General features: G+C 41.1%; 1 long non-coding RNA gene and 1 pseudogene across 1 annotated transcript; one reads left to right on the forward strand and one right to left on the reverse strand.

Moving 5' to 3' along the window:
- The first annotated feature begins 17,143 nt into the window (after positions 1-17,143).
- Positions 17,144-18,409, forward strand: LOC104233354 (xyloglucan endotransglucosylase protein 7-like; annotated as a pseudogene).
- Positions 18,410-19,828: 1,419 nt separating this feature from the next.
- On the reverse strand, positions 19,829-22,281 carry LOC104233356 (uncharacterized). The gene is made up of 2 exons (XR_712619.2): positions 21,873-22,281; positions 19,829-20,128 (listed from the first exon to the last, which is right to left on the reverse strand). It is a non-coding gene; the product is annotated as an uncharacterized lncRNA (long non-coding RNA).
- Positions 22,282-26,886: the final 4,605 nt, after the last annotated feature.

Here is a 26,886-nt window from a genome sequence, read left to right on the forward strand (position 1 = left end):
AAATTAATCAAGTGAATGCACAAGGACTGAGTAAAACATTACCAGATGAGAAGATGAAATATAATTAGTTAATCTCAAGAAAGAATCACGGTCAAAAGAGGTTATGAACAGTACTATTATGTCCCTGAGTGTAAAAAGTTCGAAAAGGGTAAATAGTGACCTGTGGGATCTATTTATAGAAAAACCATGGGACCCAGCCTTACCTATCAGTGCGGCCTCACAAAACCGACCGCGGACCGTGCTGGGTTTATTCAAATGAAGCTTGAGTAGTCAACCACCGTGGACCGCGAAAAATAGACCGCGGACATGGAGGTCCACTGCGGACCGCACTAAATGGAATGCGGCCGCGGTGGCAAACTTCAGAGAGCACCACTTTTGACCATCACTAGTGCGGACCGCACAAAAGAAACCGCAGTCGCACTAGCAATCTTCAGAGACTGTTCAACTCTTTTTTCAAACTATTTTGCACTACATCAACTCAATCCCTGCAACATCTCACAATCAGTTAGCTCAAAAATCAAACCTACACTACCAAGAAAACACAAAAACACAACAAAAAGGAAAAAAGACATGGGTTGCCTCCCAAGTAGAGCCTGATTTAACGTCGCGGCATGACGCATGTTACCAACACATCACTTTAGATAGAGAAGTGCCACCACGTGGCTATCATCAAATTTTCCAAGATAATGCTTGACCCGATGTCCATTGACTCTGAATACTTCACCATTCTTGTTCCTTAGATCAAGAGTACCAAATGGGGTCACGAACACAACTTCAAATGGCCCACTCCACTTTGACTTGAGCTTACCCAGAAACAGACGTAATTGGGAATTGAACAAGAGAACCATATCTCCAACCTTGAACTCCTTGCCCCGAGCATATTTGTCGTGAAGGTACTTTATTTTGTCCTTGTACAAGAACGAGCTGGAGTAGGCATGGAATCTAAACTCATCAAGCTCGTTAAGTTGTTCAACCCGCAGATTTGCCGCAACATCCCAATCTAAGTTCAACTTTCTCAAAGCCCACATGGGCTTGTGCTCTAATTCCACCGGAAAATGACAAGCTTTCCCAAACACCAACCGATACGGTGACATACCAATCGGAGTTTTGTAAGCCGTCTGATAAGCCCAAAGAGCGTCATCCAACTTTTTCGACCAATCGGTCCTATTAGCATTGACAGTTTTAGAGAAGATACTCTTAATTTCTCTGTTGGAGACTTCCACTTGGCCACTAGCTTGAGGATGATTGGGGGTCGAGACCTTATGATTGACACCGTACTTAGAAAGCAATGTGTCGAAGCCTTGTTGCAAAAATGAGACCCCCCATCACTAATGATAGCACGAGGAGTGCCAAACCTTGTGAAGATACTCTTTTTCAAAAATACGACAACACTCCGAGCTTCATTGTTGGGCAAAGCCACGGCTTCAACCCATTTTGAGACATAGTCCACCGCCACGAGAATGTAAGTGTTCCCATAAGAGCTCACAAAAGGACCCATGAAATCGATGCCCCAAACATCAAAAGTATCCACTTCGAGAATTGTATTGAGGGGAATCTCATCACTTTTAGAAATTCTGCCGGCTCTTTGGAAATCATCACATATCTTCACCAAACCACCCGCATCTTTGAACAAGGTGGGCCAATAATATCCGCAACTACGCACTTTAGAAGCCGTTCTCACCCCGCCATGATGGCCACCATAGGGTGAAGAATGACAAGCCTCTAGGATACTCAATTGTTCTTTCTCCGGGACACATCTACGAATCACACCATCTGTGCAAATCTTGAACAAGTATGGCTCATCCCAATAGAAATCCAAACTATCCCATTTGAGCTTCTTCCTTTGATTAGAAGAGAGCTCACACGAGATTATTCCGGTCACAAGGTAATTGGTGACATCGGCAAACCATGGCATATCCTTCATTGACACTGCAAGGAGTTGTTCGTCGAGAAATGAATCATTGATCTCAAGGCCGTCACAAGGCCTCCCCTCCTCTTCCAAACGGGACAAGTGGTCCGCCACTTGATTCTCACTACCCTTCCGGTCAACAATTTCTAGATCAAACTCTTGAAGAAGTAGCACCCATCTCATCAATCTTTCCTTGGAGTCCTTCTTGGTCATCAAATACCTAAGGGCGGCGTGATCGGTGTGCACTATAACTTTGGCCCCCATAAGGTAAGGTCAAAACTTTTTCATAGCAAACACAATAGCCAGCAATTCTTTCTCGGTGACTGTATAGTTTCTTTGAGCCTTATTCATGGTTTTGCTTGCATAGTACACCGGATGAAACATCTTGTTGAATCTTTGGCCCGAAACAGCCCCAACCGCAACGTCACTAGCATCACACATGAGCTCAAAAGGCAAGCTCCAATTTTGTGCGGTAATGATGGGGGTAGAAGTCAACTTGAGCTTAAGAAGCTCGAATGCTTGCATACAACTCTCATCGAACAAGAACTTTGCATCTTTCTCTAGCAACTTGCACAACGGATGTACCACTTTAGAAAAATCCTTTATGAACCTCCGGTAGAAACCCGCGTGCCCAAGGAAACTCCTCACCCCTTTGACAGAAGTAGGGGGAGGGAGCCTTGAAATAACCTCAATCTTGGCCTTATCAACATCAATTCCTCGCTTCGAGATCTTGTGACCCAACACTATACCTTCTTCTACCATAAAATGGCACTTTTCCCAATTGAGAACAAGGTTGGTGTCTTCACATCAGGCCAACACTCTATCCAAGTTTACCAAGCACTCATTAAAAGAATCCCCAACCACACTGAAATCATCCATGAAGACCTCCAAAATATATCCACCATGTCGGTGAAAATAGCCATCATGTAATATTGGAAGGTCGCTGGAACATTACACAATCCAAATGGCATTCTAGAGAAAGCAAATGTACCATAAGGACATGTAAATATGGTCTTCTCTTGGTCCTCCAGGGCAATTAGAATTTGATTGTACCCCGAGTAACTATCCTGAAAACAATAGAAAGCCCGGCCCGCAAGACGATCAACCATTTGGTCAAGGAATGGAAATGGGAAATGATCTTTTCTAGTCACCTTGTTCAGCCTCCGGTAATCTATACAAACTCTCCACCCGGTGACCGTTCTAGTGGGAATGAGCTCATTGTTTTCATTGGTCACCATGGTCATACCACCCTTCTTCGACACACATTGCACCGGAGAGGTCCACGAACTGTCAGAAATAGGATAAATCACCCCTGCATCTAGCCACTTGATAACCTCTTTCTTCACCACCTCTTGCATCGCCTCATTTAGTCTTCCTTGATGCTCCAAGGAAGGCTTTGCATCCTCCTCCAAGATGATTTTGTGCATGCAAAATGCGGGGCTTATTCCTCGAATATCAGCTAGAGTCCATCCGATTTCCCTTTCCGCTTTTGAAGAACTACCAAGGTGGCCTCAACTTGCATGTTAGTAACGCAAGAAGAAAGAATAACATGTAAAGTAGAATTTGAACCCAAAAATTCATACCTGAGGTGTGGAGGAAGTGGCTTCAACTCCAACACCGGTGGCTCCTCAATCGATGTATTTATTGGTGGAGTTTTGCAGTTTTCAAGATCCAAGGATAGCCTCCTAGGCTCATATGAATATTAACACATACCATGCAATGCATTCACACATTCCACTCTACTAGCATCATCATTTACAACCATATTAATGAAGCACGACCTCAAGGGGATCTTCAACATGGATCATGGAACTTGTGTCATCCACTATCACAGTTATGACAATGTCCACAAATGAACACACCTCCGTTTTATTGGGTTGTCTCATTGATTTGCAAACATGGAATACCACCTTCTCATCCCCTACTCGAAAAGTCAACTCACCAGCTTTAACATCAACCAATGCCTTCCCCGTAGCTAGGAAAGGCCTACCAAGAATAATCGGCACTTCAAATTCCACCTCACAATCCAATATGACAAAGTCGGCCGGCAGTATAAACTTACCCACCCGGACAAGTACATTATCGATTATGCCCAAAGGCCGCTTCATCGATCGATCCGTCATTTGAAGTCTCATTGAGGTGGGTCGAGGTTGTCCAATTCCCAAAGTCCTAAAGACTGAGTACGGCATCAAATTTATGATATCCTCGAAGTCACAAAGGGCCTTGGCAAAATCCGCACTTCCGATAGTACAAGGGATAGTAAAAGCTCCGGGGTCCTCAAGCTTGGGTGCCATTTAATGCACTATGACACTCACTTGATGATTCATTTTAATTGTTTCACACTCTATCAACCTCTTCTTTGTTACCAAATCTTTCATGAACTTTGCGTACCCCAGCATTTGCTCAAGCGCCTCCACCAAAGGCACATTGATTGTGAGGCTCTTCATCATGTCAATGAACTTTTTGAATTGATTGTCACTCTTTTGCTTTGCTAACCGTTGAGGATAAGGTGGAGGTGGCCTAGGCAAAGGTGCCTTGGCTTTTTGTACAACCGGCTCGGGCATGTCAATAACGTGTTCCCTAGACGGGTTCACGGCATCTTGAGTCTCTACCTCGGCTTCATCATCAATATCAACCCGCATATCATTGTTCACATTTTGATTAACCACATCATCAACAATCAAAGGTATATCATCATCCCGCAATTCAACATCTTCTTCCATAATTTGCTTTTGCTTTGAGGCATTCACATTACCGCCTCTCCCACTTCTTGTTGTAACCGCAATCACATGATTATTATTCCCACTCTTTGGGTTCACTACGGTATCACTCGTTAGTGCACCCTTGGGACGGGTATTCAACACTTGAGAGATTTGACCTAATTGCACCTCCAAGTTCCGGATAGATGTATTATGAGAAGCTAATTGGGCATCGGAATCTTGGTTCTTTTTCATCATTTGCTCAAACATGCTTTAAATTCTCCCCATATCACTCCCGGAAGAACTCGGACCTTGAGAAGGAAAGGGGGTGGATTGTTCGGTTGTTGGTACATGGGGGCCTTAGAAAGCCTTGCCCCCGGTTGCCTTGGTTCCCGCTATTGTTCCACCCTCCTTGATTGTTGTTGTTGCCCCAATTATTGTTATTACCATTCCAATTCCCTTGGTTGCTTTGATTACCCCAATTGTTGTTTTGGTTGTTATTATTCCAATTTCCACCACCTTGTTGTTGTTTGTTGTTATTCCAATTACCTCCGCCTTGTTGTTGATTGCCCCAATTTCCTTGAGGACGCCATTGTTGATTCGAAGAGTTGCCTCTATTCCCTTGGTAGTTATTGACATATTGGACCTCTTCGCTTTGGTCATCATAGCACTCATTTGAATAACCACCACCATCATTGTTGTTGTCATATTATTCACAATTACCTTGAGGATGTTGCCCTCTTTGCCTCCTTTTCAACATAGAAACACCTTCTGTTGCATTGACTTGGTGCGGGTTTTGGACTTGTTGTAATTGCACCTTTGCCAATTGATTCATAGTTGTTGTAAGCTCGGCAATAGCTTGGCCATGATCGTGCAATTCCTTGTGAAAATGGATGACCGTAGGGTCACCTTGGGGCACATTTGCTCGGCTTTGCCATGCTGAAGAGGTGTCGTCCATTTCATCAAGTACATCACATGCCTCTTGGTAAGAAAGTTTCATAAAGTTCCCTCCGGACAATTGGTTCACAATGCATTGATTCGTGGTGTTGATGCCTCGATAAAAGGTTTGTTGAATCATAGCCTCGGTCATGTCGTTATTAGGGCACTCTTCACCATTGTTCTATATCTTTCCCATATCTCGTGCCAAGGTTCTATTGGCTCTTGCTTGAAGGCTAAAATTTCATCCCGAAGAGCCGCCATATGACTTGGAGAAAAGAATTTGGCAATAAATTTGTCCGCCAATTCATCCCATGTTGTAATAGAATGATTGGGGAGCCTTTCTAACCAATCCAATGCTTTACCCCGAAGAGAGAACAGGAAAAGCCTCAATCTCAACGCATCCTTGGACATGTTTGTCTGCTTACTACCCCAACATGTATCCACGAACCCTTTCAAGTGCTTGTAGTCATTTTGATCGGAGGCGCCCGTGAAATGTCCTCTTTGCTCGAGCAAGGTCAACATAACATTTGTGATTTGAAAGTTCCCCGCCCGAATTCGGGGAGGCACAATAGCACTGGCGTATCCTTGATTTGGTATAACTCTGGGAGCCACTCTTGGCGGTTGCGGAGGAGGGTCTGGAATATTGTTGTTCTCATTTGCATTTATATTGGCGTTTCGGCCCCTCCGTGGAACTTGAGGTAAGACCTCATCTTGTTCTAGATCCTATACCTCCTCCCCCGCTATAACATTGTCGAGAGGGTCATTTGCATTAAGAGCCATTTGTATTTGATTGATCGACACAAACAGAATTAGTAAATAAGAAGGAAAGAGAAGCAAAACACAAAACTAACTAAACAGATAGTCAACACCGTAAGCTCCCCGACAACGGAGCCAAAAAGTGATTGCTGCCAACTCGATGCTACACTAAGGTAGGAAGAGCGGGTCGCAATAGCTTTTACCTGATATGAGGGTAGGAATCGATTTCCTCAGGGAGCTAGTAGTGGAGTTGGATTGTCCGTCTAGCCTAGATATGTGTTTGTACTCCTAATGTCACTTCAAACATTTTTGGGTTTTCGAATTATAACTATTTTTATAAAACTATTGATTAACACTAAATTATGCTACGAGAATATTGCTAAGTTGTATCTAATGGGAAGAAGGGCACTAGGGTCGTGACACTACCTAGGTGGCTAATTGACGGGTAGATGTTACTAAGGTTCGATTGACATAATTGGGGCTTATGCTATAACCGTTGCACAATTTTACCCACTCTCACACCTCTCGGTAGAGAAAGTGACTTTGCCCAATTGACTCTCTCGAGACCAAATGGGTAGGCAAATTAGACCAAGCAACTAGGGTTCAAGTAGGGTAATTACTCTCTCGAGGTTTAACCTGTTAATTGGAACTATCATTTCTCATGAGTCCATCCCAACTCCTTGTTGGATCAATTTTGGGGTCATAGACTCATTTTCTCAAGAAGAGTTAAACCCACAAAGCTTGAATCAGTGTTTGCAACCATTAATTCTAGATTAAAACATAAAATCAGCCCAATTAGCAAACACCCATAGTCAATCTAACATTAGATGGCAACACCCATCAATTACCCATATTAGGGTTGAGCCACAACCCTAGCTAATGGGTTTAGCTACTCATGCTTGAAGAATAAAATACAGAAATAGATGAATAACTAAGCATATTAATTAATTGCTAAAATTAAAATACAAGAATCTATTATAAATATAAAGCAAAAGTGCCAAAAATGGCTACAAAATTCTTCTCACGAGCGAAGCCCTTGTCTGATCTCTCTCCTTCCCTAAAAAATGGTGAAATGTTCTATTTATACTAGGCTGGAAAAATTGGATAAAAATACCCCTGTGGGGTCAGTGCGGGCCGCACTAAATGGACTGCGACTGCACTGGGCTCACTTCTGCTTCTCTGAACTTGGACTTCGCGGACCGCGTAGAATGGACCGCGGCCGCGGAGGGAGCTGACGGTCTGCGCAATCACGACCGCGGACCGCATGGTACTGGCTTTGCAGACTTTCATCTCTCTGAATCTCATGACCGCGGACCGCACAAAAGCGTAGTGCGGCCGCGGAGCATTCACCGCAGACCGCGAGATGTGTACCGCGGCCGCGCTTCTTCTAGCCTGATTCACCGACTCTCTGAACCACCTAGTGCGGCCGCATTCCACTTTGCGCGGTCCGCACTAGGCCTTCTTTTCTTAAATTTCTTGGTCTTTGTACTTGAGCAGGTTTCACTCCTTTTTTTGAGCCGATCTTTGACATTTCGTCAAGTTGTCGATCAAACCTGCAATCAAGCACAACTTGTAGCCTTTTAGGACTATTTTGTAACAATATATGATCAAAGCATAGGCAAGTAGGGGCATAAAACATGTTAAAATCCTAACTTATCAGACTACGGGACGACACTTGGGATATTCTCCTGTACTGGATATTTAGTTTGGGACTACGGATTGGTATCTCGGGAGTTTCCCCTGCATATTTATGATTCGAAGTACGGGACGATATCTCGGGAGATCCTCTATACATTACGTTTGGGGCTACGGGACGATATCCTGGGAGATCCCCTGTAGCTATCTATGTGTACTGAGTATATTCTGTCTGTGATTTTACCCTTTATCGACTGCTAGTGTTTTTAATTAAACTGTCGCCCTTTCCTTCACATGTTTTTCATGTGTAGATCCAGGTTCTTCTGCTCAGCCGTTCTATCAGTAAGGCGGGCGACATCAGAGACATCAAGTTATATATGCCCACAGACCTAGAAATCCCTCTCTATTCTCCCCTACAACTTTGGACTTCCTGTATTTTCTTTTGATTAGACATTCTGGAGTTAGAATATTATGTAGTATCTATAGCTTGTGATTTCATGAGATTCCGGGTTTTGGGAGTTGATTCAGTTTTGAGAGTGTGTATTGGTATATGCCGAGCAACATCTTAAACGCTTTTATTATGTTTTATCCACAGTTTTTGCTAGTTTCGTATTTCTTTTTCCTTTTTCCGCAATTTGTTAGGCTTACCTAGTCGTAGAGACTAGGTGTCGTCACGATAATTCACGGAGGGCGAACTTAGGTCGTGACAGTTTCCCTGTAGTTTAAGTACCTCTTATACTCAAAAATACGTCAAAATAACTGATATATCAAACACAAACTCTGTCCAATTATAGTCAACACATAATTGGTGCTACTGGGCTACAAATATCGAGCTTGGAACCCATATATGAATATTTAATAATTAAATATTATATAATTATAAAAATTAATTATTTAATTTACAAACAAACATATAAAATTATAAAACTAACATGTAAAATACTAAAACTAACACGTAGAAGAATTCAGGATAAATTGGCGCTACTAGGCCCCAAATATCGAGCCTGGAATCCATATGTGAATATTTAATTATAAAAATTAATTATTTTAATTTACAAACTAACATATAAAATTATAATAAAACTAACACATACAAAATTCAGGATATCTTGGTGCTACTGGGCCGCAAATATCGAGTCTGGAACCCATATGTGAATATTTAACTATAAAAATTAATTATTTAATTTACAAACTAACATATAAAATTATAATAAAACTAACACATACAAGAATTCAAGATATCTTGGTGTTACTGGGCCGCAAAGCCTGGAACCCAAATGTAAAGATTTAATAATTAAATATTGTATAATTGTAAAAATTAATTTATTTAATTTACAAACAAACATATAAAGTTATAAAACTAACACATAGAAGAATTTAGGATATTTTGGTGCTACTGGGCCTCAAATATCGGGCCTAGAACCCTTATGTATATACATAATAATTAAATATTGTATAATTAAAAAAAATTAATTATTTAATTTACAAACAAACATATAAAATTATAAAACTAACATGTAATTAATGTTGTTTAATTTATAGTAAACGACATGGAGGTGCCGCCTATTCATCTCGGACCTTCCAGCGATGAGCTATTCTCATTATAGGGCGATCATAGGTCCGCCCACATATGGGATGGAGAGTTACTAACCCAAACTCTTCGCGTCGGGAGAGTGGACGACATGTGGGACTTTCTGCATGATAGAGTTCTCCATCACCGTGTAGTCACGCGCCTGCGAAAGACGGGTTTCTACAGGATTTTGGAGATCGGGCGGCTGTAGCTTGATTGGTCTTTGGTCATGACCCTGATAGAGCGGTGGCGACCGGAGACACATACATTCTACCTTCCCATTGACAAGGCCACCATCACACTATAGGACGTGGAGGTTTTATATGGGTTGCCTGTTGATGGACACCCCGTTGCTCTGCCGCATGGCATAAGAGAGTTGACACGTGTGCAGTACCTGGACATGCTGCAGTGGTTCACCGCTTTCTGTCCAGAGGATGAAAATGTACTGGCTGGGACCAGTCGTTTTCTGTTGACGACTATTCGACAGTGGTTGGAGGCATTGCATCCTGAAATTGATGGTGATACAACGGATTATCATGTTGACTAGTATATGAGGTTGCTGCTACTCCTTATATTTGGAGGGGTCTTATTCCCGAATACTTCGGGGATCCTAGTCAGCTTGAGATTTCTTCATCATCTTGAGTTGTTAGATGATTTATCCCAGTACAACTGGGGTGCTGCTGTTCTTGGCTACTTGTACAGGCAGATGTGCCAGCGAGCATGGGCACCCAGCATGACGTTGCTGGATTTTTGCCACTACTACAGGTGACAACATATTCGAATACTCTTTTCATTTTAACATACCTAGTAAAAATATATCTTAAATTTTACTTATGTTAGGTTTGGGCCTAAGAGCGTTCCTGCAGTTGCAGCCACCTCTACCACCATTAGATCCGGATGTACCACCTCCGTTGCTCCCTCTAGTAGGAGGTGGGTTCTCCGGCAGGGACATACACGCGAATACGAGGCTCGGCATAATCTCTCCTTGTGCAGGGATATCTTAGATTTGTTGGATGGCACACAGGTAAATGTATATCTAAGTTTACTTGTTATAGCTTCAAACACAAGTTGCATATACTGACGTTTTCTGTTCTGACTTAATAGTTCATCTGGACGCCATACAGCGACGCGTTAATAGCTGGCTTGCCCTGTTATTGCTTGGCCGGCTGACTTATGTAGGGCTCTTCCTTCCCGTTGATCTGCCTTGATATTGTGGAGTATTATGCCACCGAGAGGGTACTACATTAATTTGGTAGCCTGCAGCTTGTACCGACACCGCCCACCTGGCAGACCACACATTACGAGCGGGATGATCGTACCAGGGTGGACAACGCATATTTAGCATGGCTACAGGAGCAGATATTTATATGGGACCAACAATTTGACTTGATTCCCCCCCCCCACCGAGTCGGCCGGATACTGAGCATGATTATATGGGCTGGTACTACGGTGTTACCCGATTTTTCATCGGGAATCCCATTCATCGAGGTGGATGTCGGTACGTTCCATATGGCGGGAGGCACGAGGCACTGGTAGGTTATTTGGTATTCTTACTATAACTGTGATCTAGTGTTCCGTAGTTATATTTTACATGTTGTGTAGGCTATTGGCCTATATTTATTCCACCAATTAGGACTGCAGATGCAGCAGCATGCTGGCGAGGGAGCGATCACTTTGCATGAGTATGGCTGGCAAGTTACAGAGCTGGCTGCCCGGACACTGCATCGAGCCAGATAGGATGAGCGCTAAGAGCACGTCCCTACTTATGTAGTGCTAGAGCACTACCATCGAGGTAGGCCTGTACCACGAGTGAGGGGAGCACGAGGCAGGGGTGCCCCACGAGGCAGAGCTATCCCACGGGGTCGTGGGGGCCAGCAAGGAGGTGGTCCCCAACAAGGGGGCGTTGAGGCACCTGTTAAGGCACCTGTTGAGGATGTTGGAGCTGATCTGCGGGTGACCTCCATCAGCTAGATGAGCATCACAACAGCATGCCATTATATAGCTTTCAACTGGCGTTCACTCCAGTAGCATCGCAGGTGACCCAGTCAGATCCATTGTTGATCATGGGCAGGAGCATTACCGGAGATGATTGGGAGCATTTCTTTTTAGGCCCATCGACCGCTGCTTAGGATCGGTCGACCCGAGATGTGGATGGTGGCCGCCGGCTGAGTTATGGCTCATCGTCGACGGGCACTATGGATCTTTCACAGGCTCATGTATGTTTGTATTACTATTAAATTTAAATTTTTTTATCTCATTGATTTGCCATAAATAACTTTATAATTTTCTTATTAAGGTTTCATCACAGCCTGTCACGGAGGCCACTTTGTGCGATGCTGAGCAGGATGCGACGAATGCTTATATTTAGGAGCCCGACGAGACCATGGTAAGGCAATTTAAATTTTTTTTGACTTAACAGTTACATTACTAATATATTTTTTCATATACTGAACTGACTTATTCTTTTGTAGGTTGTTGATGGACCGACGACCCCTTCTACAGATCCTGCCCGTACTACTGACGATCATGTTGTAGAGTATCCTGCGATAAAGAGGTGACGTGATGAGGATGATCCTGAGAGCGTATCCGGGCGGGATGGGATGCGCCTCAGGCCAGCGGCTGCATTAAAGCACATAGGTTGTGGGACACATTGATTTTATTTTATTATTTTTTTGTACGTTATGTAAATATTATTTTATGTGAATAATAACAATAATTTTTTATGTTTACATAATATGCCCATTATGTTTTTATTTCCCCATTTCTTCTTTATTTTAACACTACAATACAAACACAAACATAGCAACTTAACATAATTTAAATTCAGTACAACTAATGAAAACACATGACACAGGAAACATAAAGATAAAGTACTACACTCAACACATACATGTCATTTTTTAGTCACCACCGCCTATTATTCTCTGCTCCAACCACTTAAATTTCTTTTCCAGCTTTTTTTTTCTTCCTCCACCTCTTTTAGTTTCTACTTCAACTCCACAATTTCTCGTTCATATTTCCACTGTTTTTTGGTCAAATCATGAAGATACTGCAAAGATCGTTTGTGGCATTCCTGCTCACAGGGTTCATCAAGCCATATTTCAAAATTTCAAAAATTTCCGTTGTTGCCTCCAAACTTGTTCACACACATCCAATATATGTGCCCAACTTGACTATCATTCGAACAGTCCGCCATCATACAGCATTTGGCACATTGGTACATACATGCGTTCAGACATTTGTTAAAGCGGAAAAAAACCCTGCTTTTATGGAAAGTTTTGCTATTTGTTATGGTTAAGCGCAGAAAATAACTAGAATGCGCCCGTTATTTATAGGAAAGACAACACACATAATGTAGTATTTAACTACGCTATATATATTCACACAAAACATAGTATTTAACCGCGCTATATATATTCACACAAAATATAGTATTTAACCGTGCTATGCTTCGCGTGTTAAAGATTCTTTCTGATACAAAACAGTTTTTTCGTAGTCGGACAGCTTTTCAGATCGACAAGGCAACACACATAACGTAATATTTAACTGCGCTATATATATTCACAAAAAAATGTAGTATATAACCGCGTTATGCTTCGCGTGTTAAAGATTCTTTCTGATACAAAATAGCTTTTTCGCAGTCGGGCAGCTTTTCAGATCGACAAGACAACACACATAACGTAGTATTTAACTGCGCTTTATATATTCACTTATTTATCAAACATATTCCTCCTCTGACAGTGTAGTTTTCTAATAAATTTAGAGTGATACTCGAAAGTGAACGTAAAAATTTTCCGTTTTTTAATCCAATACTAATTTTGATTACATGAACGGGAGGGAGAAATTTATTAATTTACTCAACTAAAAAATATTAAATATCAATAAGATTTAACAACAATGGAAACATAATTTTATTTGATAAATCTTGCAACATAAACAAGTACATACACTTATTACAAAAAACATTACGGAAACAAAATACTACGTGTATCCTTGATAGTTGGGCATATTAGATGAACTTGTACCAAGAGCTGGATTACCACTGCCACCTAAACTAGTTGAAGGACATTTACGCCAGTCTTGTCCTGTTTGCGAGCATATGCCACATTTACGCGCATAAACAGTATCACCAGCATCCATTTGGTTCCGTATACGCGTTCTTTTTATACTTGTAGTTTACGCAAATAGTCCTTGTTACACATCATTTTAAATTGTTCCTGCAGCCAATAATACTCAGCATCCACTGGCTGCAACTGCCCACTATATGTGTTTAAGTATGTAGCAACACTGTATTGCCTATCAACATAGTTAGTTGGCCCTAAACCTTTATGTTGAAAGTATTTCATGGTATGTGAGCACGGCATGTGGTAGATGGACCATTTCCCACAAGAACACAACCTACTGGCTTCATTTATAGTGTGTATATTATTCCTCCGGTGTTGGTGGATAGCGGTGCGAACTTAAAAAATACCCCAGTCGTGATCATACTGTAAAAATGAATGCCAATGTGCTCGCCTCATGTATTTCTCAAATCTTTTCATTAGTATTGGCATAAATTCAACACCCTTGTCCATCAATTCTGATGCTCCTCTATGCCTTTCAACAAACCTCTCCGCCATCTGTTTGAATGCCATCTGGACCATGGCAGTGACAGGCAATCTACGTACAGACTTCAATAACCTGTTGAAAGATTCTGACACATTTGTAGTCAGGGTTCCCCATCGTTTGCCACCATCTGCATGCAATGTCCACTTGTGAAGCTCATGTCGCATCAACCAATGATAGGCTCTTTCGTCTAACTACCGGATCGATTCCATGCGCCTCCTGAATTTGCGCTACTGGTGATTAGTTGCAACCATCCACATTAAATCATGCAAGTCCTTGTTGGGATATTTATTCTGAAAATTGGCTTTCAGGTGCCTCACACTATAACAGTGGTATGCATAGGGTTCCTGTCATTCAGGCAAATGCTCTACAGAACTTAATATACCACCATGCCGATCAGATATTAGACAAATACCTGAATGTTGTTTGATAATGTGTTGTTTCAAGTGATTCAAAAATAGTGTCCACGTCTCTTGGCTTTCATTGGCACAGATGGCAAAAGCTAGTGGAAATATTTATCCCTTGGCATCTACTGCAACGATGATCAATAGCTTAATATCATACTTTCCATAGACATGAGTACCGTCTATGGAAATTACCGGACGGCAATGCACAAAACCATCAATTGCTAGTTTAAATGGCCAGAACACATATCTGAATATATATTCCGGTATTCCTGCACTCCGCTCAAGATTCCATTCAACAACAGTCTCGGGGTTAAAGTGTTTCAATACGGCCATGTACCTGGGTAGAGATGCAAATGACTTATCCCAGTCACCATAAACAATTTCAAATGCACGTTTGCGCCTGAAATATGCCTTTCTTTTAGTAATAGTACACTCATATTCCCGGTGGACGGATGTAATACACTCTTTGATCTTTTACCTTATGGACACTTCAATGTATGGAATCAGTTGAACAGAAATCAAGTCAACGCCCAAGTTGAAGTGATTTCATTGAATCTGTCCATTTCACAAATGTTTCACAAATGTGGGTGCCAATATATTTACCCACTTTCCACATTCTTGTTTCCTTCTTGGCCGCACGTAGCATCCAGTGACAAATAGTAAACCATCTACGGCAAACAACCTTGTATACATCCGTACTTGACTCCCACACCATCATCTCACGACACTCACTTATGTTGTACATTTTACAAGCCCTAGTTAGGCGAGCTTTATTAGGAAAAATCATGCCCTTTGCCAGCACTATTGGTCTAGACTCATCCCACATTGCTGTCTGAATTTCGTCAAGACCCCTTGTGAGAGCATCCACATCCGGCATACTTGGCAAATTATCAAGATAGGGAATATGCCTTGAATGAAACAACACGTGGGACTCGTACACTCTTGGTCTAATGGGAGGTGGAGTATGCTCCCTCGTCAGCTCAGGTTCGATATTCTCTTCCTCCTCATCATCACCCTCGTCAGGAAAAGGTGTGTCATCTCCAGACTCATCAGCATTGTTGTTATAATCATTATTATCTTCCTGACCTGGCGTATCTGCCAAATCCCGAGTAAATACATCATCTACGGGCAACTGAGCAAGGTCAGGACCATCAAGTTGCTTTTTTTCACTGCACAAACAACAACATAATAAGCCACTCAAATTGATAAATACTTTACATATAGCTATATCACTTCACTTACAAGTCGTAATGTGTTGACATTCCATTATGGACATTATCTTGTTGGTGAAGACTCCCTGATGGACCACCGTAATCCAACACACTAAAAATATGCATATTCCAACTAGGCGTGGGTTCATAACTTGTAAAATTCATATCTGGACGGTACCCTCTGTGGAATATATGAGTGTTAATACAAATTCAATACAACAAAATAAACATCGTAACACAAAGGAAAATTGAAGTTTACCAGTCGTCTTGTAGATTATGTAAAGTAGGAGAGAAATTATTTCCTCACTCCTCGCTCGTCTATGGAGATAAGTTTAGATCCGGCCAAACTATTTCAGCCAGAACCTGTTGGGCTAAAACTGCTCTAAAATATCCACCCGATGATTGAGGGTTATCCCTGCATTGCACAATATCATTATTGCGAACGTATTCAACCTTCACGTACATTTCCAACATTTTTATCAAAATAAGTTCTTGGTATTCATCCAGAGTCCCCAAAAAATCTCTCAGAGTTTCGTCATCCTCGATGTTAAACTCCGCATAACAAGCAACCCCTTGCGGAGTCACAGAATACAGATATCTTCCAATTATTTTAAGATTCACCGAACGTTTGCTCAACCTCATTTTATTGCATAACAACGATATCAGTTTATCGTACTCCATTGTAAGTGGCAACTTAACATGACTCTGTGGAGATAAACTATAGCTCACTGAATTATTCGCCACAATAACCTCACCCCCTCCTCCCAATATAATGAAACCCTTACTTTTCGCTCTTCAGATATTATGATAAAAGCTTGAGAATTTAACAACAAGAAAAATTTATCACAAAGTTGGAGTATTTCTGAATGATTTTTCTCAAAACCCTTAACGCCTTTAAATAAGGCAATGCCCAATCCGGGGGGTTCAAATTTTTGAAAGTAAAACACAATTTAAAAGCGCGTTTTACAAATTTGAATTATTGTTATATCAGTTAAGCGTAGAAGAGTTATTGGTGGGCTCACAGAACATGTAAAGCACAAAAGTACAGAAACATTAGCATGTTAGGTAGAAATATTAATGTCAATCTTTCCCTTGTGGGCAATTGGTGAAGAACCTATTCATTCACCAACCCATACGGATCAAATGGCTGCCCCCCCCCCCCCCCCCCGCAATACTTCCCTATACTTTTTCATCCGAAACCGCAGCCTCTCTAATCTCCATACATACATACATACATACATACATACATACATACATACATACATACATACGCGTTATTTAAACGTCATTTTCCATCCTCTCAATTCCCAGCTAATTGCTTTCTTCAATTCCCTTCTTCGATCCTTCTTCCTTCCCTCTCTCAAACTCTACTTTCCACAACTATATATATATATATATGTGTGTGTCCCAATCTCAAACACAAATCACAAACATCTCTTGCTTCATTTCTTCAAATTAAAGCACAAAAATGTCATTTTCCTTTGCTTCCTCAAGAATTTCTATAATGTTTCTACAGCTCTCTATTCTTGCAGTTTTACTCCTATACCCTGCTTGTGCTGATAAATTTTACCAAGATGCGACCGTCACTTGGGGTGACGAGCAGGCTCAGATACAAGAAGGTGGTCCCTTCTCACCTTGTCCCTTGACAAAATTTCAGGTTCCGGCTTTTAATCCAAGAATGAGTTTTTATTCGGAAGGTTCGACATGCAGCTGAAACTAGAACGTGGAAATTCTGCTGGCACTGTCACCACCTTCTACGTAAGTATATATAATGAAACAGAGTTTTACATTACTTCTCAACTAGTATTATGGAACATACTTGATTGAAGTTATTAACAAGTAAAAATATTGGCTTGTGTAATCTGCAGTTGTCATCTCAAGGAGCAGGGCACGACGAAATTGATTTCAAGTTTCTAGGAAATTCATCTGGCCAGCCTTACACAGTTCACACCAACGTTTATTCTCAAGGAAAAGGCAATAAAGAACAACAGTTTCACCTCTGGTTTGATCCAACCACATCATTTCACACCTACTCTATTGTTTGGAACTCTCAACGCATCATGTACGTTACAAATTAAACTTCCTTCTTAATACAAAACATACTTCACTAGATAACAATTTTTACTCATCGTACTATTCATGTCTGACATTTGGGGATTAGTTTGTCTAATTGTCCAGATTTTTGGAATGCTGATGACTGGGCACACAAGGCGGGCGAGTGAAAACGGATTGGTCCATGGCTCCATTCACAGCTTCTTACAGGAATTTTAATACAAATGCATGTGTTTGGTCAGCTGCATCATCTACTTCGTCTTGCGGAGGCTCTAAATCCGCCGATTTAGTGAGTAATGATCAAGCATGGGAAACTCAAGAACTGGACAGTAACGGCAGAAATAGGCTTAGATGGGTGCAGCAGAAGTACATGACATACAATTACTGTGCAGATACTCAAAGGTTCTCTCAAGGCATTCCTCCTGAATGCAAGCGTTCTAGGTTCTGAGAATTAAGTAGTTCAAATCGTCTATAACTTTTCCGGTGTTTGTTTCATTCTTTAATTGTTACTATGTGATATCAGGAAAAAAGAACAGCGGTGTAATTATTTGTGTGAGCAGATTAAATTCTTTATTCTTTTTGTAATCGTGAAACAGAAATTGCAATAATGAATCACTTTTCCACCAGGCCTGCCCATCTTTGCGTGTTAGTTTCCTACTTCAGGCCAGTTAAAAACCTTATTTTCGCGCTTATTCATTGTAGAATTCATCATAATTTACCCTGGCTATTAGGCTACTGGAATCGATAAAAATAAAGAAACTCACATTGTTTCCAGAACTACTACTATTACCTGGCCATTCATTTTAACACCAACATAATACTTGCTGTTAACATACTAAATGGCGTCAAAGAATGTGTTTTAAGGGCATAGCTTTTCCAGTTTTTGAATTGAATTTGGTGTAATAACAGATTAGAAACCGACATTTAAATTGTGCATCAGATATCTGAAGAAGAGGACAAGAAAGAAAGGAGAAACCAAACAAAATAGACCAATAAGACAATCAGAACACCCACTAGTCATCGATAATAACCACCAGCCAATAGTTACCAATGACTACTTTCAGGAAGCAAACAAAGAATTGAAAAGCAGACCAACTTTTTTATGACATGTCATTAGAGGGATCAGTTTCTTTAGAAGTGAAGTATACAAACCCACCTCTAAGTATTCCGAACATCATAGTGACTCCTTACTATGTCAACTACATTCTAATAACTTCGCTAGTATCACTAATTAAAAAAGCTCTTGATTCTTCCTACTTCTAACTCAAGGCAACTATGACTTTCTCACAGTTATCATCGGGAATAACAAACCAGCCATAGTTTAATTCAAGAAAAGGCTTCCCCACCTAAGGATTTGCTCTTTACCACTACTAGATGTCATGCAGCAAATACAGAACAATTTGAAACCCTTCTCCAACTTTGAATAGTCAAAAACTCTAGCGCTGACAGTATATTTTTCCTCCAAGCTTTTATCTAGCCATGTCTAGCTCATATGTCAAACATCCTTACCAACTCATAAACTTAAGATTAACTGATCTTCACATAAAAAGGTTTAACAATAACTCAAATTTTGAAACAAATCCTTAAATCTTAATCAGAAAGTATATTATGCCCCTCAACCATCAACCTTCACATATTTGCTGCCTTGCTTCATAGATAGGCGGATGCAACATAGAGTTATACTGGGTTCAACTGAACCCAGTACTTTCGGCGCACAACATAATTTTATATGTAATAATCACTAAAATTGTAATAAATAGTATATATGAACCCATAACTTTAAAAATATAATGGGTCCAATGCTAAAAACTTTAAATATTGAATCCACAGAATTAAAATCTTAAATCCGCCTCTGTTCATAGAGCATATATCTGTTTTAGAATCTGTATTTTAGTAGTTGATGATGCTCTTCATTTTCAGTCATATTTCTCGCATGAGATACCAATGCTAGAATGAATTGAAGAGCAAAAACTACTCAGACAGTACGCTTGTTGAAAGTAATAAACCAAATTATCCTTTTGCAGTATCACACACCGGCAAGCTAATTGAGTGTTGATTCTCAATTGAATTAAATATCAAAATTCAGAAAAGATAAAACAGAGTAGCTTTAATATGCAAACTAAATTTTCTGCTCTATATCCTACCATGGGTATTTTCAACATAATACAAAGATTGACAACCTTCGCGGACCAATGGCTTCATTCCCTACTTAAGTAACAATGTACTTACAAGATCAGGGTTCACATGTTCCACGGAAAGTAAAGGAACAGTAAATTCAACCAGGTTTAGCCGTTGAACACCTCAAAATGTTTGAAGCAAGCTTTAATCCTACATATCTACTTGTCCTGCAGAAGTAGAAACCAAATAAAGGAACGGCATCAGGTCAAAACACTAGGAATATGAGAGTTGAGAAAGGAACACTTCATTTTCAAAACATATAGATACATTTGATCAAGTATCCAGAATGTACTGGCCTCCAATCTAGTGCAGGATAAACTATCGGCGGTATAACTAGTGCATAGCCTCACATTTAACTAGGCCAAAATCACTCACCAGTTTTCCAGGTTCCTCCTACCGAAAAGCCAACGATAATCTTACATGATATTTGAGACCAAACAAAAATATGAAATGCTGCAATTTTCCTTTGGTTTAGGTTCTATCTAAGACACCTAGGACCTAGAACCATTCCCCTTGTGATGCCATGACGGAGGGCGGGTCAAGCAGAACTGGCAGGATTCTAGGATGACAAGCTTCTGAAAAAGGTGTGCACATGCCACCTTAAGCGAATCCCACATCGGAATGAGAGAGGAAAGTGAAGAGCTTTAAAAGGCATAACACAAGTTCAAATTGTACACGCACCTTTGGGGCTCGATCTGGCGTAGCCCGAAAGACAAATTCGTTCGGACCTAGGTCCAAAGCAGACAATACGTGCCACGGGCTTGGGTCGTGACACCCCAGCAGATCATTATTTTCCTATTCAAGATGGATAAAAAAGGAAGAAAAGAAAAAGAAATCTCCAGTAGACAAGATATGCTTTGAGAATAACTCCCAAGCATTTCTTCTACATGATACATCTACTCGCACCAGCGTTTTCCACTTCTCCGCTCTAAAATAGATCGAGAAGAAGAAAATAAAACAGGAATCTCCAGTTTACTATTTATGCTCTGGAAAGGATCTCTCAACAATCTCAATATTATGAAATAAGTGTAGATAAAGTTAACTTTGTGAAGAATCTGGACAATTTCTTTGTGCGGAAAAGTAATCTTGGCTAGAATATTGAAAATGTTGAATTGTTCATGGAGTAAATTTCCTTTTTGGGAAGTGGGGAAGATTCTATCCAGAACAGAAACAATTTAATTTGGAATATACAGAGTACTTCTAGTCCAACACAACTGCAGTTTCGCCTCTTCTTTTGCCTCGTTGGTTCACTATTACCTTGGCTTAACACCTATACTTGCATCGGATTTTATATCAGGCCCTGCAACTCCCAACTTTCCCATTTTACAACCTCTGATTGCTCAAAATACACACAATAAGCACCTCTACAGGATTGAGCCAAGTTGGGCACAGGTGGATAACACATTACACATAACAAATCTTCTCTGCCTATATGCTAGTGACTTCAAGTATAACAGTAGATAATGGGTTAAATAAGGAATTCTAATTGGAAAAGCGCACAGAACATGAGAAAATCCATGTTGAAACATGACAGAAGATCATCAAATTTCCATTCAGAAAAATACTATCAAAAAATCAGCAAGATGACCAAAGGAAAACAAATTTTGAACCGTTTGTTATGGAGGAAAATGTTTTCCACTGGAAAATATACATATAGTACCATTTTCTCCATCGTTGTACAAGTAGAATAATGTAAAGATACTGTTTTTAGCTCTGATTCTGTGGGACTAAATTAAAACAAGCAAGTGATATAAAGAAGGAATTACTTTGAATTTTCCATTTTGGTGGAAAATACATATGCTTAACTGACTCTGTCCATTTTCAGAAGTTTAAGAAAGAACAAATAGAAGAGACCCAAATGAAAGCTTGCTAAGTAGAATTACAAGAAAAGCACACTAGTAGTTTTGTTACCTTGAGGGAAGAAAAAACCAGCTACGGAGAAAATGTAGCAGTAATGCCATGGCCATAAACTTGAGTAGGTAAGAACCCTAATTAGTGTCAATGGTTTTCCACAGTTAAGGAGAAAGACAAAGAGTAAAGAAAAAATTGCATTCAAAAGGATTTTCTGTCACAACCCCTTTTATATAACACACACCATCAGAGGAGAAAGCTCTGTTCTTTGTCTTCTTCTTTTATAGCCAGTCCCTAACACTACACTCTCTCATCTCATGTCCCAATATTTTCTCATGTTTCTGTGGGTTTAAGAAGGGGTTTCGCACAGGTGCACGAATTACTATGAAGAGAAAGCCATGTTGATGTGCACGGGTTGGCGCTTTGCTTTTACGATTTACAGTGCAACTGGTTCAAATTACTCCAAGGCTTTTTTCAAAGTTCCAACTCAAGATCTATATGTACTAATTATCATCATCTCGCTCCAGTTTATTTTCTTTTATAAAACCACCTACTAATCTTTTCCGATGGTTACTTGTTTTTAAGGCAAATGTGGATTTTGTACTTTTAATCAATATAATGATAACGGTATCCACTATTTATTTGAGTATTAATTGTATATTGTAGCTCGTATTGCATGGGTCAAAATCTAATCGAAGAGACCTCGCCTGAAATAGGGAAATCAAGAATCAATTAGACCGAGGTCACGCTTAGGAAGCAACATTGGCAAGTCGAGCAGTGAATGCCGAGGTTGAGCACTCAAATGAGGAGTGCCTATCCCTATTTATAAGAATATGGTCAGCCCAAATGCCGCCTCATTAATTTCGAAACGGAAGAGGCGTGTGAAACAATGTAACGTATGGGGAACATGCGCCATAATGACACACGATGAAATGATGTCATTTCAAACTGATGTAACGGTCAGGTGTGGCTCTTTAAGCGCCACGTCACCACCTCACCATAAAAAGGTCACTCCTCGGCCAATGTGCTCAGATTTCTCAAAATTATAACTGGCGAAGTCCGCCCACCGAGCTCGCCCAAAAGCAACTCCGGTGAGTGGAGGTACTAACTGTATGAGTCAAAATCTAATCGAATAGACCTCGCCGGAAATAGGGAAATCAAGAATCAATTAGGCCGAGGTCACGCTTAAGAAGCAACATTGGCAAATCGAGCAGTGAATGACGAGGTCGAGCACTCAGATTGGCCAAAACGGCTAGTTTAGCAGTAAGATATTTCTAAAAAATATTCGGAGGAATATTCTCTGTATTTGTACTTTCATTAGGTAAGGGGAATGTCCCATATAAGTAGGAGGTGAGAGAGAAAGAGGGAGATCTGATTATCTATCTTGATAAGTTCTTTCTAGAAAAGTTGACTCCCACATAACTGCAAATATTATCTTTATACAAGATTCAATTTGTTGTGTTATTCCAAGCAAACCCACACTAGATCCGATAAAGTGTTTGATGTTCACACATTTGGCTATCTTACATCACTGTCAGAAAGAGGATCATCCACCTTGTTACACATTTGGGTGAATTATTCTCTTTCTTTACAGCTATTGTCATTCATCATATTTATTGTTTGTCTTCATTCCTTTATTTATTCACAAGAATATCATTAAACTACCTTTTGGCTTTAAATAGCTTTAAATGCGATTTATAGATTTTTACTTCCCACCAATCTTGGATCTAGAACTTATTATATTTAACTAGAATTTACCTATTATCATTCATTTAATTAGTTTAACAAAAAGATTTAAGACTTTTGGTCAAACAATTTGGCGTCGTCTGTGGGAATTTTCTAGTTAAAAGTTTTATTTTTTTCTAAATCTAAAAAAACACAAAACTCTACACAGTCTCGTATCTCGTTGTTTGCACAGATCTGATATGGCAGGCAATGAGAAGAAAAGAGAAAGGCGATAGCCGATCTCACCGCCAATCTCCTAAATACTATCGACGGAGTTCACGGAGAGGACGAGGAGAACGTGACACCAAATGCCTCACCCAGGCGAAGTGATTCACCCCCTCCTCATGGCAGCGTTACCGCTTCTCATGGAAAGGGAGCCTCTATGTCCACTACGGAAGAAGCACCACTAGCAGTAAAAAAGCTACTAGAAGCATGGCTAACGAATACACTGAATAGCATACTAGACAAACCCGCTCAGAGGGCGAGCAGAGAGAGTGTGCGAGTCAACATCGCCACAACAACCAATGAGAAACACACCCAACCTCCCACAACAGGTACCACTCACCCTGTTAATGATGCAGGTAATGATGCCCTCACATCCATTTTTAGAAAAATGGAAGAGATGGAGAACGAGAATAAAGGACTCCCGACCAAATGAAGGAGCATCAAGAAAGGGTAGATAAGATACCGGGCGCCCCAAAACTCCTACCAAAATGGGACGTCGGTCGGTTCGTGGAGCAACCATATAGCAATGAGGCCACACCACATGTTATACCAAAAACTTTCAAAATGCCACCATATTTGAAAATATATGACGGCACGATGGACCCGGAGGATCATGTGACCCATTATGTTACTGCAGTGAAAGGAAACGACCTCGCAAAAGAGCAAGTATCGCCCATATTGCTAAAGAATTTAGGAGAGACCCTAACCAGCGGGGCCCTGACTTAGTACTTGCAGTTATCTACACGCTCTATAGAAACGTTCGAAGAACTGGCCGACAAGTTCGGCACCGCCAATGCCGGGGCCAAGAAAGCGGAGGCAAGGATGAACAATATATTCGCCATCAAGTAATCTCTTGGCGAGGGACTCAGGGATTTTCTTGCCCGGTTCAACCGTGTAAGAATGACCCTTTCGAACGTATTTGAAGGAATAGCGGTGGCCGCTTTTCAGAATGGGCTGAGCAGAAGTGGGTCGACGGCGACCAAAAAACTACTAAGTCGACTCATGAAATACCCTCCAACCACTTAGGACGAGATACACAATGTCTACTGTGCCGAGGTAAGAGCAGACTAGGATGATCTCAACGGGCCTACTCAATGCCTGACTTCGGTCCAAATGGAATCTAGGAAAGACTAAAGAAACAACAACAGAAGAGATCTAGCAGGGTCACGACCTAATAAAGAAAGACACCAGCCTTATGTCAGAGGCACCCTCATGCCACCTCCACGTCACAACGAAGGTCCATCCAAACCACAAACAGGAACCCACCGAAATGAAAGAGGTATGCCCCCTTGTTATAAGCTCACAATTTTTGTGTTTCCCCCTCAGAAATAGTCTACACATTAGAAAAGCTCGGCCCAAAGGTAAAATGGCCGCAGAAAATGAAGTCCAACCCAAGCACCAGAAAATCAAACACCCTCTACAAATTCCACCAGCAACGAGGTCACAAGACCGAGGACTGTATCGCCATCGGACTAGAAGTCATGAACATGATTCACCAAGGGCACATAAAAGAGTTGATGAGCGATCGAGGAAGGGCCAACTTTACACGAGGGCGAGAACAACATTAGGGGCAGCCCAAACCACCTTCCCCAGTTCGAACCATTCAAATGATCATCGGGGGAGGCGACGACGCATCTATCAACATCGTGAAGTTCACCACCACTCACAAGCTCAAGCGGTCAATCACCCACGAACGGTATGATGCCCTAGTCATTATTTTACGTGTTTTTGATACTGATGTAAGAAGTATTATGGTTGATGATGGAAGCGGCACGTGCATCATCCATCCTCGAGTTCTCACCCAAATGAAGCTTGAGGACAAAATAGTGCCACGTTGCATCACGCTAATAGGTTTTTACAATGCAGTTGAGCAGACATCTAGAGAAATCACGGCGGCATTACCTTGGAGACCACGTTCCACATCATGGACTAGGATACGACGTACAACGCCATCATAGGCCGATCGTGGATACACAGCATGAAAGTTGTCCCCTCCAGTTTGTACCAAGTCATTAAATTTCCCACCCCTTGGGGAGTATTCAGCATCTAGGGAGAGCAACGCACGACCCGAGAATGCTACTGCATCGCCCAAGATTGTAGATACACCTAACAGTTGAAAGAAAAAGCCGAGGAAGCATAGCAATTAACAAAGATGGGGTGGGATGGCGAGGAAACAAAAGACGCCATCCACGCCCCTGAAATCATAGAAGCCACGGGGTCAATCGTAGAGGACCTCGACCCCTTCCAATTAAACGACGACAACCCCAGCAAAAAAGCTTTCATCGGCCATAAACTCCAAGATCCAGGTAAATTTCATCAATTCTTAAAAAATAATGTGGACCTTTTCGCTTTTTCTCATGCAGACGTGCCAGGTATCCCAAGGGAAATAGCAACTCACAAGTTGAACGTCGACCCATTTTACCCCTCAATAAGACAAATCAGACGAAAGTTCAACTCGACAATAAATGATGTAGTTTGTGAAGAGGTTGAGAAATTACTAATGAACGGTTCTATTAGAGAATCAAAGTACCCTCAGTGGGTCGCCAACATAGTCATGGTGAAAAAGAAGAACGGTAAGTGGAGAATGTGCGTGGACTTCACCGACCTGAACAAAGTCTGTCCAAAAGACTCATTCTTGCTACCTCACATCGACCAACTCATCGACGCTACAGCCGGGCACGAACTGCTAAGTTTCTTGGACGCCTACTCGGGCTACAAACAAATCCTCATGGAGGAGGAGGATCAGGAAAAAACCACCTTCATCACCCACCAAGGAACGTACTACTACAGAGTGATGTTGTTAGGGTTACAAAATGCGGGGGCAACATACCAGAGGCTGGTGACTGATTGAGGCTAACCCTGCGCCACTATAAAGTAGCGAGAGTGGTCGAAACAGCTTTTACCCGAAATAGTCGGGATCGAATTCCACATGGAGCTAGAAATGGGAATTGGGCTCCTATCTAAACTAGAGATGCGTAATTGCTCTTAATTGCTCTTCCAAACATCATTAGTCTTTTGATTACTTCCAATATTATGTTAATAAGATGCTAAATTAAGCTAAGAGTAAGATACTTGAAAGGTTTTCTAAATAGTTAAGGAGGCACTAGGGAAGTGACTTTCTCCT

Source organism: Nicotiana sylvestris, chromosome 7 (genome assembly GCF_000393655.2).
Source record: "Nicotiana sylvestris chromosome 7, ASM39365v2, whole genome shotgun sequence".
In the NCBI taxonomy this organism is placed as follows: Eukaryota; Viridiplantae; Streptophyta; class Magnoliopsida; order Solanales; family Solanaceae; genus Nicotiana; species Nicotiana sylvestris.